This window comes from Typopeltis vanoorti, chromosome 8 (genome assembly GCF_054136105.1).
Source record: "Typopeltis vanoorti isolate ZY-2024b chromosome 8, IOZ_Tvanoo_1.0, whole genome shotgun sequence".
Classification (NCBI taxonomy): Eukaryota; Metazoa; Arthropoda; class Arachnida; order Uropygi; family Thelyphonidae; genus Typopeltis; species Typopeltis vanoorti.
Window position 1 is genome coordinate 76,371,566 of NC_143556.1, and position 12,569 is coordinate 76,384,134.

Sequence of the window (12,569 nt, forward strand, 5' to 3'; positions counted from 1 at the left end):
GTGAACAGATGGTGACATCAAAGGCAGTACCATATTACAAATGAAGACATTAAATTGAAGAACTCAGCATCATTAGCATTTCCAAGAATGTGTGAACAAAGCTAATCTAGATAATATGGTCAATTAAATAGAAATCGAGAGGAAAAGTGTTTGATGACAGGATGGTAGGAAGAAAACGCTTCCTCTAGACCTTTCTTCCTACCATCCCTCATCAATTCACATAAATCTCGGTCTTCCAGAAGTAGATCTACACTCAGGTGCATTGATGCAGTAAATAGTTCCTTAGAATACTGATATGAAAGACCGCACAATTTTGCTGACCTGCCAAATAACTGATTAATTTAGCAGAGCATTTTGGTTATAAACACTGCTTATTGGAGGCCTGAAGTGGCTTGAAATTATTCAATGTTTGGTATCTAAAGCAGGGTTTTCCAAACTATGTAAAGATAAATTTAAAAATATATAAAAAATGTTAAAATTATGAAAAGAAATAGAAAAAAAAAACCTTAGCCCATCACGGTACTAATGTAAAATAGGCTTACAACCTTTCGTGAGTGGAATGGCATTAAAAAAAATTAATATTAATCAGTATTATTGGATACTGTAATAGCAGTATGTCTCTTGAAAGTACAAATATTAGAAATGATGATGATGATATATTATATAGTATAATAATTAATTATAATACTACGTTACAAAATATATAAATATTTTATAAAATAATGTACTTGAACTTATCCGTCGAATCTCACTGTGGTATGAATATTTGTGAATAAACGTTTTTAGGTGGTTGATGTTTGTCTTCCAGTGGCTGCCTCGTCCAATAAGGGTTGCAGGGCTGCATTGAATGCAGCCCAGCCTTGCAGCCTTTATGGACGAACCGCCACTGTTGTCTTCCCTTCATTATCTTGTATTGGAGGGGGTAGCTTGTTAGAATATTTCTTTTGAGCTTGATTTCAAGTTTACAATAATTTTTTATTTGGTGGATTGTCATAAAAATGGGAGAATTTCGGTGGTAAGCGTATGAAAAATTGCCAAAACAACTAAAAAAAACAAAGCGTTTTGTTATTTATTCATAAAAATGAATAAGCAAGAAGAAAAAAAACAGAAAAAAAGCAGACTGAACCACATAAATTTAACACGAAATTGATGTGGATAATAAAAGATCAGGTGAATCAAGCAAAACCACTAAGTTCTAAACCACTGCTGCTTTGGGGGCTTTATCTATTTGGCTACATGTAATTGTTTCATTCTTGAATTACGCAGAACACGCAGAGCATTACGTTCGTTTGTGTGGTGAAAAACAAGTTAAAATAGCATTTTCATGTTTCTTAATGCTCAAGTTAAATTAAGTAATCTATCAGTTTGATTTGGAACAAACTTATGATTTGTACCATCTAAAAAGTACCATTTTGCTTTTAATAATATTCTGTAAGTTTCTCGATATTAACAAAAGTCTTTAAGTTTAGAAATTGCAATGGTGTTTTAGAATATAAATTTAATTGGAAAACATTAAAAATCTGACATCGAGTTACACAAAGCTTGGTGTCGTCTGTTTCATTTGCAGTGCCTGACAATGAAGATGTCACTGTTTTCAAACTTTGTAAAGGAAGGGAAAAAAAAAAAAACTGCAGCTGGGATAGAACAAGAAAGGGGCATCGAAGGGGCAAAACAAACCCGCCCGTTGTTTTTGAACATGCCGATCTGTTTGCTGTCCCCGATTAGCACCTCCTTTGTGACACGCCAGGAAGCAATGTAAGTTTGTCATCTCATCCTCTCCTCCTCTGTCTCACCCTGTGTGGGTTTCCCCCCTTCAAAGGAACCGTGAACGGGAGGCAATGCAATAACCGAAACAGTTTAGTATATTGCCCTTCAAACAAAGAATGACATCTGCTGGTGCGGACATCGTCGGAAAGAAGTGGTCACGAGGTGAAATCGTAGAGAACATTCCCTACCCAACAGTCGTTTCTTCCTTAGATGCCTTCAACCCACGCATTTTTATTGTCCCTTCGATGTGTCTCTGGGAACTGGCAGGTGGACGGAAAGCACGTGGCTACTATGTAACTGTGTAATTTGTGCAATTCTGGGTTTGCCGTCTATTTCCAATTATCCTCTGAACTTGTAACGTTAGCTTAGCAACTATAGGAATGAACGTTTGTAATGTTACAGTTACAGCTGCACGTTCTCTCTCTCTCTCTCTCTCTCTTCCCTTTTTCTTTATATTTGTTAATACTGAAAGTCGCTATATAGCATATGAGGATTCTTATTTACATTAGTAATACGTTGATAATATATATATATATATATATTTTTTTTTTTTTTTTAATGTGAATCCCACCCACAAAAGGTTGTAAATCAATATATAGTACATCAGTATTTGAGTAATTCCGAAACTTTGCTGTTGAGTACAAGCACTGAAAATTTTCCAACCAACATTCTTGTTAGTTGGAGAGTCGGTTAAGCTATCCACTCGAATAAGCAGGCTAATAAATAAGTAAATATTTATTCAAATAACTATATAATCGATATAATTAAATGAAATATTTAATCGATGAGGCCAATATAGTCTCGTCATGGTAACTTCCAAAGGAGAAAATCTAATGAATGTATAGAAGGGGAAAAAAAATAAGGTACACAAGAGGATAACATTTGTAAAAGATATTCTTCAGAAAAACCATTATACGACCGAATTCTAATCATTTACTTAAAGAAATTTTTTAGCCGATTCAAGAATTAGTTGATCTTTGACTCACTCGACTAAGGTTTTTCCTTCTTCAAGAAAACATTTTGATTTTTAAATCAACAACTCAACAAAATCAAAATAAATACTAGTCAAGTTTTCGTTTTGGATCCCCTCATGTCTAGCACGCCATGAGAATGCACTCAGCTTTGGCGATGATTAATATGGAGACCAGCTGCCTACTTTTCAAAAGTCATTGCTAAAAGTGTCATCCTATTGGAGAATGAAACGAGAATTTATTTATTATTTATTTAGAGATATCTAAGCTTTCATTTTGACAGTTAAAAAATATCTCCTAAAAATGTTATTGACGTCTCGTATCGTGAATCCCTTTGTCTTTCTACACATTAAATGGATTTATTTTCTCCTTCGTTCCACCAACCTGCTACATAAGCGTAATAATTATTAGCAGCAAGTACAATAGAAGTGCTTTACGAGTCTTCAATCGTTGGGGGAAAATCATCATTATAATGAACACCCATTTGAAGTCTATTAAATATTAAGAAAGGTTAAAAATTGTACCAAAACCAGCATCAAATAAAATGATTAGTCTTTCTTGAATATTACCATTCATACCGTAATTGAAGGCCTGAAGAGCACTAGAAAAAAAAAATCGATATTTGGTCTTCTGAGAAATGTTTCTTAAAGTGCTTTAACCCTTTCTGACCTGAATTTTTTTTTCCAAGTGAAACAAAAAATTCTTTCTATTTATTTTGTCTTTAGGTCTAAAAAAGCAAGAGTATCAAGTATTTTGACGAAAAATACATTTCAGGATAGGAATTCTGACCGACTGATTCCATATGGAATCATTATATTCTGGTAACAAATATTACTTCTGAGCTTATACTCTATAATCCAATATATGCATATTATTCTACTAAGTCATAAAAACCGATATTGGTAAGATTTATACGTATAATACATACCTGTTATTATATTAAAGAAATGGAACTACGACATACGATACCAATTGGAATCATTCGCCGCGTAATATGGGCTACGAAAGCCACTAACTGTGTTGGCTTTCTGGGCTACGAAAGCCAAGACAGTTAGTGATTCCAATTGGAATCACTAGGGCAGAAAGGGTTATTCCCCGAAAGATTTGTAGAAAGTTCCCCAGAACATACAGACATTTATAACTTCTATTACATATAGATTCTAGGAATTTCAGACCTACTTATTTTCGTAATATCTTCCACGACTCAGAAGAAAAACCAGGTCTGCAGAAAAAAAGATCGTTATAGCTTTAGGAGATTTAAAGCGTTAGGGGATTCATTCTTTTTTTTTTTTTTTTTTTTAATAAGATCCCCTTTCTTTTAGTGTGGAAAACACCAAGAACTCCGAATAAGATGGCATTACTTTTCTCGGGATAATTTTGTGCTTTTCTTTCTTTCACAAAACATGTTACAATTATCCTGTCTTCAGCATCCAGGAATTAAGAAATTAGGTTTCCTTTTTTTTCTCCAAGCATTATTTTATCTCTGGAAGATTGTTAACTCTTTTGAATCCTTGATGTTCCGAAATTATTCATATTAAGTTTAATTTATAAAATAATTGTTATTCCCCAGTATAAAAATATTCTGAATGTAATCTCAATCAATGAAATGAGTTGTATTCTTTTGGGATTTATTCATGCATAAATCATTATTCTAATTCTTGTTTCATCGACATCATCATCAATTTCCTGATCAAGCTACTATGACAGTACCACATGATTAAGTTTACGCTGTTCCTAATCTCCTATCCACAATTTTCCTCCAAATTAGTCTATTACTTGTCAGTATCTAACATTTCTATCTTCTAAGGCGCATATGACTGAATCAATCCACCTCGACCTTGGTTTTTCCTCTGGGTCTTTTTCTTGCCATCTTGTCATCAAGCACCTGTTTTGCTAACCCCCTTCCTCTCCCATTCTGTTGAGGTCACCATACCACCTTAGATTGCCCTGCTGATACATCACTGAATGATGACAAAGTTCCTTCTTAGTATTCTTTTTTTTTTTTTTTTATCAGAAACTCATTTAGAACTTTAATCTTTGATCAAGTGATTTATTTCTCATCCAACTCTCAGATCAATACTTAACTGGCTTGAGCACTGTTGTATACTGTTGGTTTAGTGTTTTGGGTAATTTCTATCTTATTCCATAAAATTTTATTCAAATGGCTTCATACCATACCAACTTTGCTTATTCTGTTATCTATTTCCATATAATTTGCTATTTTCACTAAAAACTATGCCTAAATAGCTGAAACGTTTACTTGTTCTATAGCTTTTTGATTAAGAATGCAGTTGATGTTTTGTTTCAATGTTTACATCAGTATTTTTTTCATAAAATTCAATAACCTCAAAATAAGTTCAGCTTATTTTTGCCATAGGAATGGGAACAAATTACTTTTACTTCAGCTTTCTTTATGTTATTTAAAAACAATTGTATGAAACATTACTGAAATCATTATTTTTCGTTCACGTTTTTTTTTTTTCCCCTACATTCGCACTCTGAATATTAAGTTATTTGGAAATTGTTTCTGTCAAATGAAAAGAGTTATCCCTGCTTGCCCCCCCCCCCTTTGACCACTGGATGAAAGCAGTTTCGAGTTTTGCTACCCATTAATTCGTCTCAGTCACCAAACCAATTTCTTAGAGAATCACAAATATTTTTCGAAGAAAATCGTTCCTTTCGGGGAGATTATACTTCCGTTTTGGTTCATATACAGAAAATAATGAGAAGAGTTTGAACATGAGGGACTTATATTATATTCACTCACATGCCTTTATTTACTTTTTGGAATGTTATGTGGGTTCCGCAATTGTATTTCGAAAAATAAAATTTCGTAATAAATTTTTAGCCCAAACTAACTTGTTTTGGAGATTGCTTATCAATAATTTTATAGACACCCGCAGAGAAGACGTACGGTAGACACCTGCCACTATCTCGTGGTCTCTAACCCGAACACTATACATATTATTGTCCGAAACACTGTGAGTTCTGAGGTCGATTTTGTTGAATTGCTCTGTAAAACTTTTTCGACCTTTCGGGGGAAAAAAAAAAAACTCTATACTCTTGTGCCAAAGATCCATTTACTCGAGAACCGGCTGAGAAAAGCCTATATAAATACTAGTGTTATAGAAAATATAATGTAATATAATATAATATTAACAGAACTAAATGAATGGTATTCTTATAACAAATAGAAAAATTAATTTTTTGCAATAAAATTGATGATTAGGTTTTTTTTTTCAGTATGGCGTATCGCGTTATTTTAATTTTACAATCATGTTTCCAAAAGCAGTATATGATATTAAAATAAAAATATCCAGGCATTCCCAAATAAATATTTCTTTTTTTATCGAATAAATTATGAAATTACACTGGTAACTATATATTTATTCAAATGACCCTTCAAGCAATTAAGTATAAATGTTAGGCACTTTTCTCAATCGGAAATACCGTACTGTAATTCTATCAAATGGTTGAATATCTCAAACCAACAAATATACTTGATTCTAGATTTATTAGCAGAAGCAGAAAGAGAGACGGAAGAGTACAAAGGAAGCAAAAAAGAGACTCCAATTGGTAGTTTCCCCATCGTTCCGAATTCCCGATCGCTACTATCAACTACTCCTGTCATGGATATAGTTGATGGCATCCCCTGAGCCTCGTTTTCTCCCCACAAAAACCAAAGACAATCTTCGACATGCCGTTTCTCTGAGCTGCTGGTCATCGCAGAAACTTCGACTACAAACAGCGAACGCTTGCCGATCTCCCAGTGCGCCAATTTGCTGCTCACTCCCGCCAAATTAGCGTTTGGAACGCCCCGTGCTGGCGTCGTTTTTGTAGTCTGAAGCTGTGGATGAAGCTTCATTACATTTCGTTCGCTACACACACACACACACACACACACACACACACACACACACACACACACACACACACACACACACACACACACACACACACACACACACACACGCATATATACATTTAAGCGTAGAAAGAGAGAATGACAAAATTATTCGTGATGTCATCATCCAGCAAGTAGGTTAAGCACTTATATCGAACGCAGTGTGATAATATTAATCAGAAAAGGAACTTGCAATGGCAAAAATACATTTGGTTTTGCTTCCAAATACCACTTAATTGCTATCAGATGCATTTGATGCCTACCCCATTCTAAATTTATATTCATGTGTTTTATTAAAAAAATTTTTAGCATCGAATATTCAAATTACTCTGTTTAACATGAATTATTCAGGCTTAAAAAAATAAATAAAAACATATTAACTGACATTCTAAGAAATTTTAAGAAAAAATACTTTCTTAGTATTAATAATAATACTTCACTAAACTACATTTTTCTTTTTCTTTAGTTCAATTCCTTCATATGAATAACGCTGCGATATCAGTAATAATATTCAAAATACCAAACAACATATTTGCATATTTGCCAAAATGATACTTTTTCATCCTTACATTCTACCATAAGTTAGTTATATATTTTAATTTTTGGTTTGTTTATTTTAATTCGTTCTAACAAATTGTAGTTTATTACTTTACAAAAATGAACAAATAAATAAATTATTTTGTTATACTTAATATTAGCGTTTGGAACGCCCCCTGCTGACGTCGTTTTTGTAGTCTGAAGCTGTGGATGAAGCTTCATTACATTTCGTTCGCCACACACACACATGGCCCAATAATAATAATAATAATAATAATAATAATAATAATAATAATAATAATAATAATAATAATAAGAAGAAGAAGAAGAAGAAGAAGAAGAAGAATTATTATTATTAAATGTCCGCGCGGTTAGCTTAGTGGCTTTGCGCTTCGCAACCATATGCCTGGGGAAGGAGTGTCCTAGGTTCGATTCCCGTCAACGACGTGAGGAGCTCAAGGATCTTCCTCAGCCATAGCCAAGTTAGCCGGTCTTGGGCGTGGACAACAGGGTTTTTTCCACCAGTTTATCTGGTGTTTTTCATCCCGCAAGTAGGCAAACCGGTCCGAGGACACACACGGAATACAGTCAGAAATATTGACCCAGCCGTAGGTCTGATTCGTCAGCCTATGTCGGTTCCGGAGCCCGGATAAAATTTGGGGGGGGGGGCTAGATGGTACCGTGAACTCCCGTATAAAGGGGGAACGCTGTATCATCACACGAAATAAATAAATAAACTATTATTAAATAAAATATGATATTTAAATTATCTTCGCAACCTTTACCAGACACTTCCTTAAAAAAGAATCTAATCAAAGGTCACAATTTTCGATGCATATCTAATTATGAGCAAATCGCATTTATTATTATATTTACACATGTTATAAAATGTTACAAAAGTTATAAAAACGTTAATTTTAATAAGTCAAGGGATGCTGACTATGGCATGTACTCTGGACTATTTTAACTCTTTCGTTCTCCTTCGTATATTATTTCAAATAAACAACCGCAGTTGGGTATTTTTCGGTGTTTAACATTTTAAAACGTCCTAAAAATGTTAAAAAGGAAGTAGATTTTTACTTGAATGCATTAGGTGCCGTGTTTCCAAACCTTGCTTGGTTTACAAACACAGTTGACTCTACTTCCACAGTTCTCCTTTCAAAACTTATATTCTGGAGAGTCTCCCAACAAATATTGTTTTGAGTGCAAACATTACTGTTATAGACGGTGTGTGTGTGTGTGTGTGTGTGTGTGTGTGTGTGTGTGTGTGTGTGTGTGTGTGTGTGTGTGTGTGTGTGTGTGTGTGTGTGTGTGTGTGTGTGTGTGTGTGTGTGTGTGTGTGTGTGTAGGAGAGTGCTATGCAGCTATCGTATTCATGGTGTCGATCGACAAATATGAAAAAAAAAGGACATACCAATAGTTTAAAGAAATTAAATACATAATAGAATCCGCGAATAGGTTATCTAAAGTTTTAGATTTCTGTATTTATTATGCCGTCTCTCTCTCTCTCTGTTCCCTTCTCCCCACAGAGGCCCAACACACAAAAAGATCGGGACACTTGAACAAGCTTTCCATAGTGTTTTATTCTGAACGTCTCCATAATATGTGAAGCCTTGTTCTAATTCTTGTTATGACAGAGATCAGAGTGGGAGATAAATAAATAAATCAGTCAAACTTTGAGTGAGATTTACGAAGTATTCGAGACGTTCAGTGGAACCGAGTTTCATTATTTTGATTTGTCCTAAATTTATTATTCGAAGCAAGTATCAATAATAAACGGTAATAAAATAAATTTCTGCACACACTGCAAAATGTTGCTGGTAGTCTATTAGGGTTTTATTCTGAAGTTTATTTTATTTTAATATATTTCAGAATAAATTAAAATTTTTATTCTGAAATAAAAGTTATTTCAGAATAGAATTAGGTTTAGAAGGCAGATTGCCAAGTTATCTGATGTGATTAAGACATCACATCAGATAACTCTACTGTTGAAAAGAACACTAATTTGTAAGGATAAGAAAGTTATTCTCCCACTTTACAAGGCCATAATAAGACCATGTCTAGACTACCGTGCTCAAATATGATTACATGAGTTACATGGAGACGATGAAGCAGTGGAAACTCTGAAAGTCCAACACCGACTTCAAAATCATATCTGGCTTGTGGCATTTTGCATATTTAAGACAGAACGAAGGAGTGGTGTCTTCAAAGTTTCAGAGATAAAAAGACTAGAAGAGACCACAACCTTACTCAGTATCCAGGGATGCTGAGTAAAGGTTGTGGTCAGGAAAAATGTGAGACCTAATATCTTTTGATGGCGTGTAATGAGTGAAGCGAATAAGCTACCAGTGGGCATAACGAGCAACTTCGGTGAATGTTTTTAAGGAGAAATATGATAGGTACAAAGAAATTATACCTTCCAAGGCCCTCCGATGAATCCGTGACTCCCTCGAGGTGCTTATTATCCGATAAATATTTATCAGATGATAAGAATTAAGTATAATAATTAATTATCATAATTTTAACTTTAGTTTATTATTAATTGATTATCATATTAGGTAGATTTTTTTTCTTGAAAAATTCCACACATTTATATTTGAATGTATCAACAGATGCAATTATTGATGACTAAACCAAAATTCATTATGTTTTTGTCTTTCACGTGATTTAGAAATAAGAAATTTAATCGTACTTTGTTAAATTGTTTTTTGTTTTTTTTTTGCAAAATGAATGACTAATGAATTTTGTGCAAAATCTCCTTTTGGGCTCAAGTACGATAAATCTTGGTTTGGCACGTAGTATGACAACATATCCTATTATCATCTCATTGGTTTTCAAAATATATGAACAAACATACCAAACGATATAAGCATAAAGAGATAATTTTTGTTGCTGCATTATCTGATTAGCAGTATTATATGAGATATTTTTGAAGGACATTTAACCCAGATAGAAATATCAATATGCATTTACATTATTGATGATTTCAGCTTCTAGATAATTATACTAAGCACAGTGAGAAATATTAATGAAATTCTGAATATGTTTCGAATGTGAAACGGCATTTAGCAGTCTCATTTACTAAAAGCTTGTGTCTGCAGACGGGTCGAGGTAATCCAAACTCCAAAACTTTAGAATAGAATAGTGTTTCTATATTTGTAGGTAACGCATAAAAAATGACGCTGTTCAAAACTAGAAAATTGGGGTGATTGACATTTCTCTCTCTCTCTCTCTCTCTCTCTCATCATCATCATTCCTCATTTATCTGAACTAGCATTTATAATTCTCTTCTTTCCTCTAAGCCAATAGAAACACGAGCGGCAGCTAATCAACATATTTACATACTGTCCAACTGCTAATTCACCGTCTAATATGTTTAAAGTTTTTTTTCGATCTCTCATGATTTTTTAAAAAAACTGATTTTTAAAAAAACTACAGTGAGCGATTAATTTTAAGTTTCCTCACTTTAAACAGACTACTTATTTTTGTTTTCAAAAATTAAAACAAAATAATAATAATAATAAATGCTGACATTATAACTATTTCATCTCGTTTATAGTCGAAGCAATTAACTAAATTTTAAGACTATTAAAAAAATAGTTTGGTTTATTAATAATAAATATTACTTAATCTTTTGCCTAAAATATTAATCGCTCTTTTGCTCTTCCGTCAGGAAAAGGGGGGGGGATCGTTTGAAGTCAAAATCTACCTCTGATTTCCAGAATCAGAAAGGTTATGTATTAAATCTCTCTAATTGTTATTTGATTAGTATTACATGACATCTCCGAGGAGTCCAAGATATCACTTAAGCAATTAAGAAAATCGCGTTGTATTCCAATGTGACAAGGTACGAATGGCTAAGATTTATTTGTATATGACTGCAAGACCTGAGAATAGATACGAATTTCCTAAAAAGTTAACCGTATTTATTTAAGGTGAATTTGTACTGATATTCCTAATATATTATTTTTTAATGAATGCAAAGGTTTTTTTTTTTTTTATGTTTCAGGTGAGCTATGCAAAGAACTAGTGATCGTAAACGAAACATAAACAGCAGCTGATATTTAATGAGATATTTAAAAAAAAAAGCGAAAGTTAACACTCCTTTTCAGTGGAAGGAAAACCGTGCCATCTTTTGAGATTTCTAACTTCGCTGTTATATTTCGCCTCCGAAAACGAGATTCTAAGAACTTTCCATTCAAAGAATGCGTGCCGTGATTTTATTCCGACTATCCTACGGAGGGTACAGATCCTTAGAGGGATTCAACAATGGTTGCGAATGCATTTAAAATTAAACCACACGCAATTCGATGCAAGTTTATAAATAAATAAAGAAGAAAGAAAAAGGATAAAAAAAGGTTTTAGTTGCCAGCATTTATTACTGAAATATTTCGTTTACATCACTGATTCCGAAATCACGGCACTCGTGATTTATTTCACATAAAACAAATATTATTTAAAGAGGTACGCGAAAGAGCGAACCTGAAAATAAAATTAAAAAGTGACAGACAATTCATCAATGAAAATTTAAAACTAGGAGGCATTCTTCAATTTAGGAGTCCCGCAATTAACATTTTACACCCAATCATCAAAATACTTGGTCAGCAGTGAATAGGTTTACTTTCTTTTTTTTTTTAAACCACACTGAGTAGAATGTTTCAATTAAAAATTTTTTTTTGTTTCCTATATTTAGGCCAATAAATGATAGAATGTAGTTCGCATCGAGATCGAAAAGATTTTTGCATATCTCTCATGTCACTCCCCCAGTGCCAAATTTTTTGCATAGTGACCTAGGTGCATGATTAGCAGTTCGTCCTGAGCCTAGGTTCTGCCTCTGAAAATTCCGTTCCTATGGACAATTTTCCACAATTCAAGGTCACTTTCTGGGGATACACTGTATCCTCCACCATCGTAACTTCCGTTATGGGCTGAGACCTGTATATTGGTTTGTGGAATGAAAAACTCGAGTTTTTACCTCAGTATAAGACCATCTAAATCGTCTTCAGTTGGAAAAGGCCTTTTATTTCTTATATGTATTCCTCAAGAATGACTAGTGTTGTGTTTCCGACTGTATCGGAAGAATAGCAGATGTGTTCTCGAGTTGGCTTCTTTGCATATGAAAATGAAAAGCAAAAGCTATGAATGTTTTCTTTTCATTAGCATACATAATCTACATGATATGAGAAAAATGTTAATATAGTTAAATTATAGGTTCCAATAGTTTGTTATTTAGAGCTGTGGCTAAGTAAGAAAAATCGGTTTGAGGAAGCCGATGGTTTCTATACCATACTATAAAGTCGATGACTGTGAAGATGGCGACACAATCTGAAATCTTCACTCTATCGGCTGGATTATCATGATACGGCCATTATCACTAATGACTTCAGTCG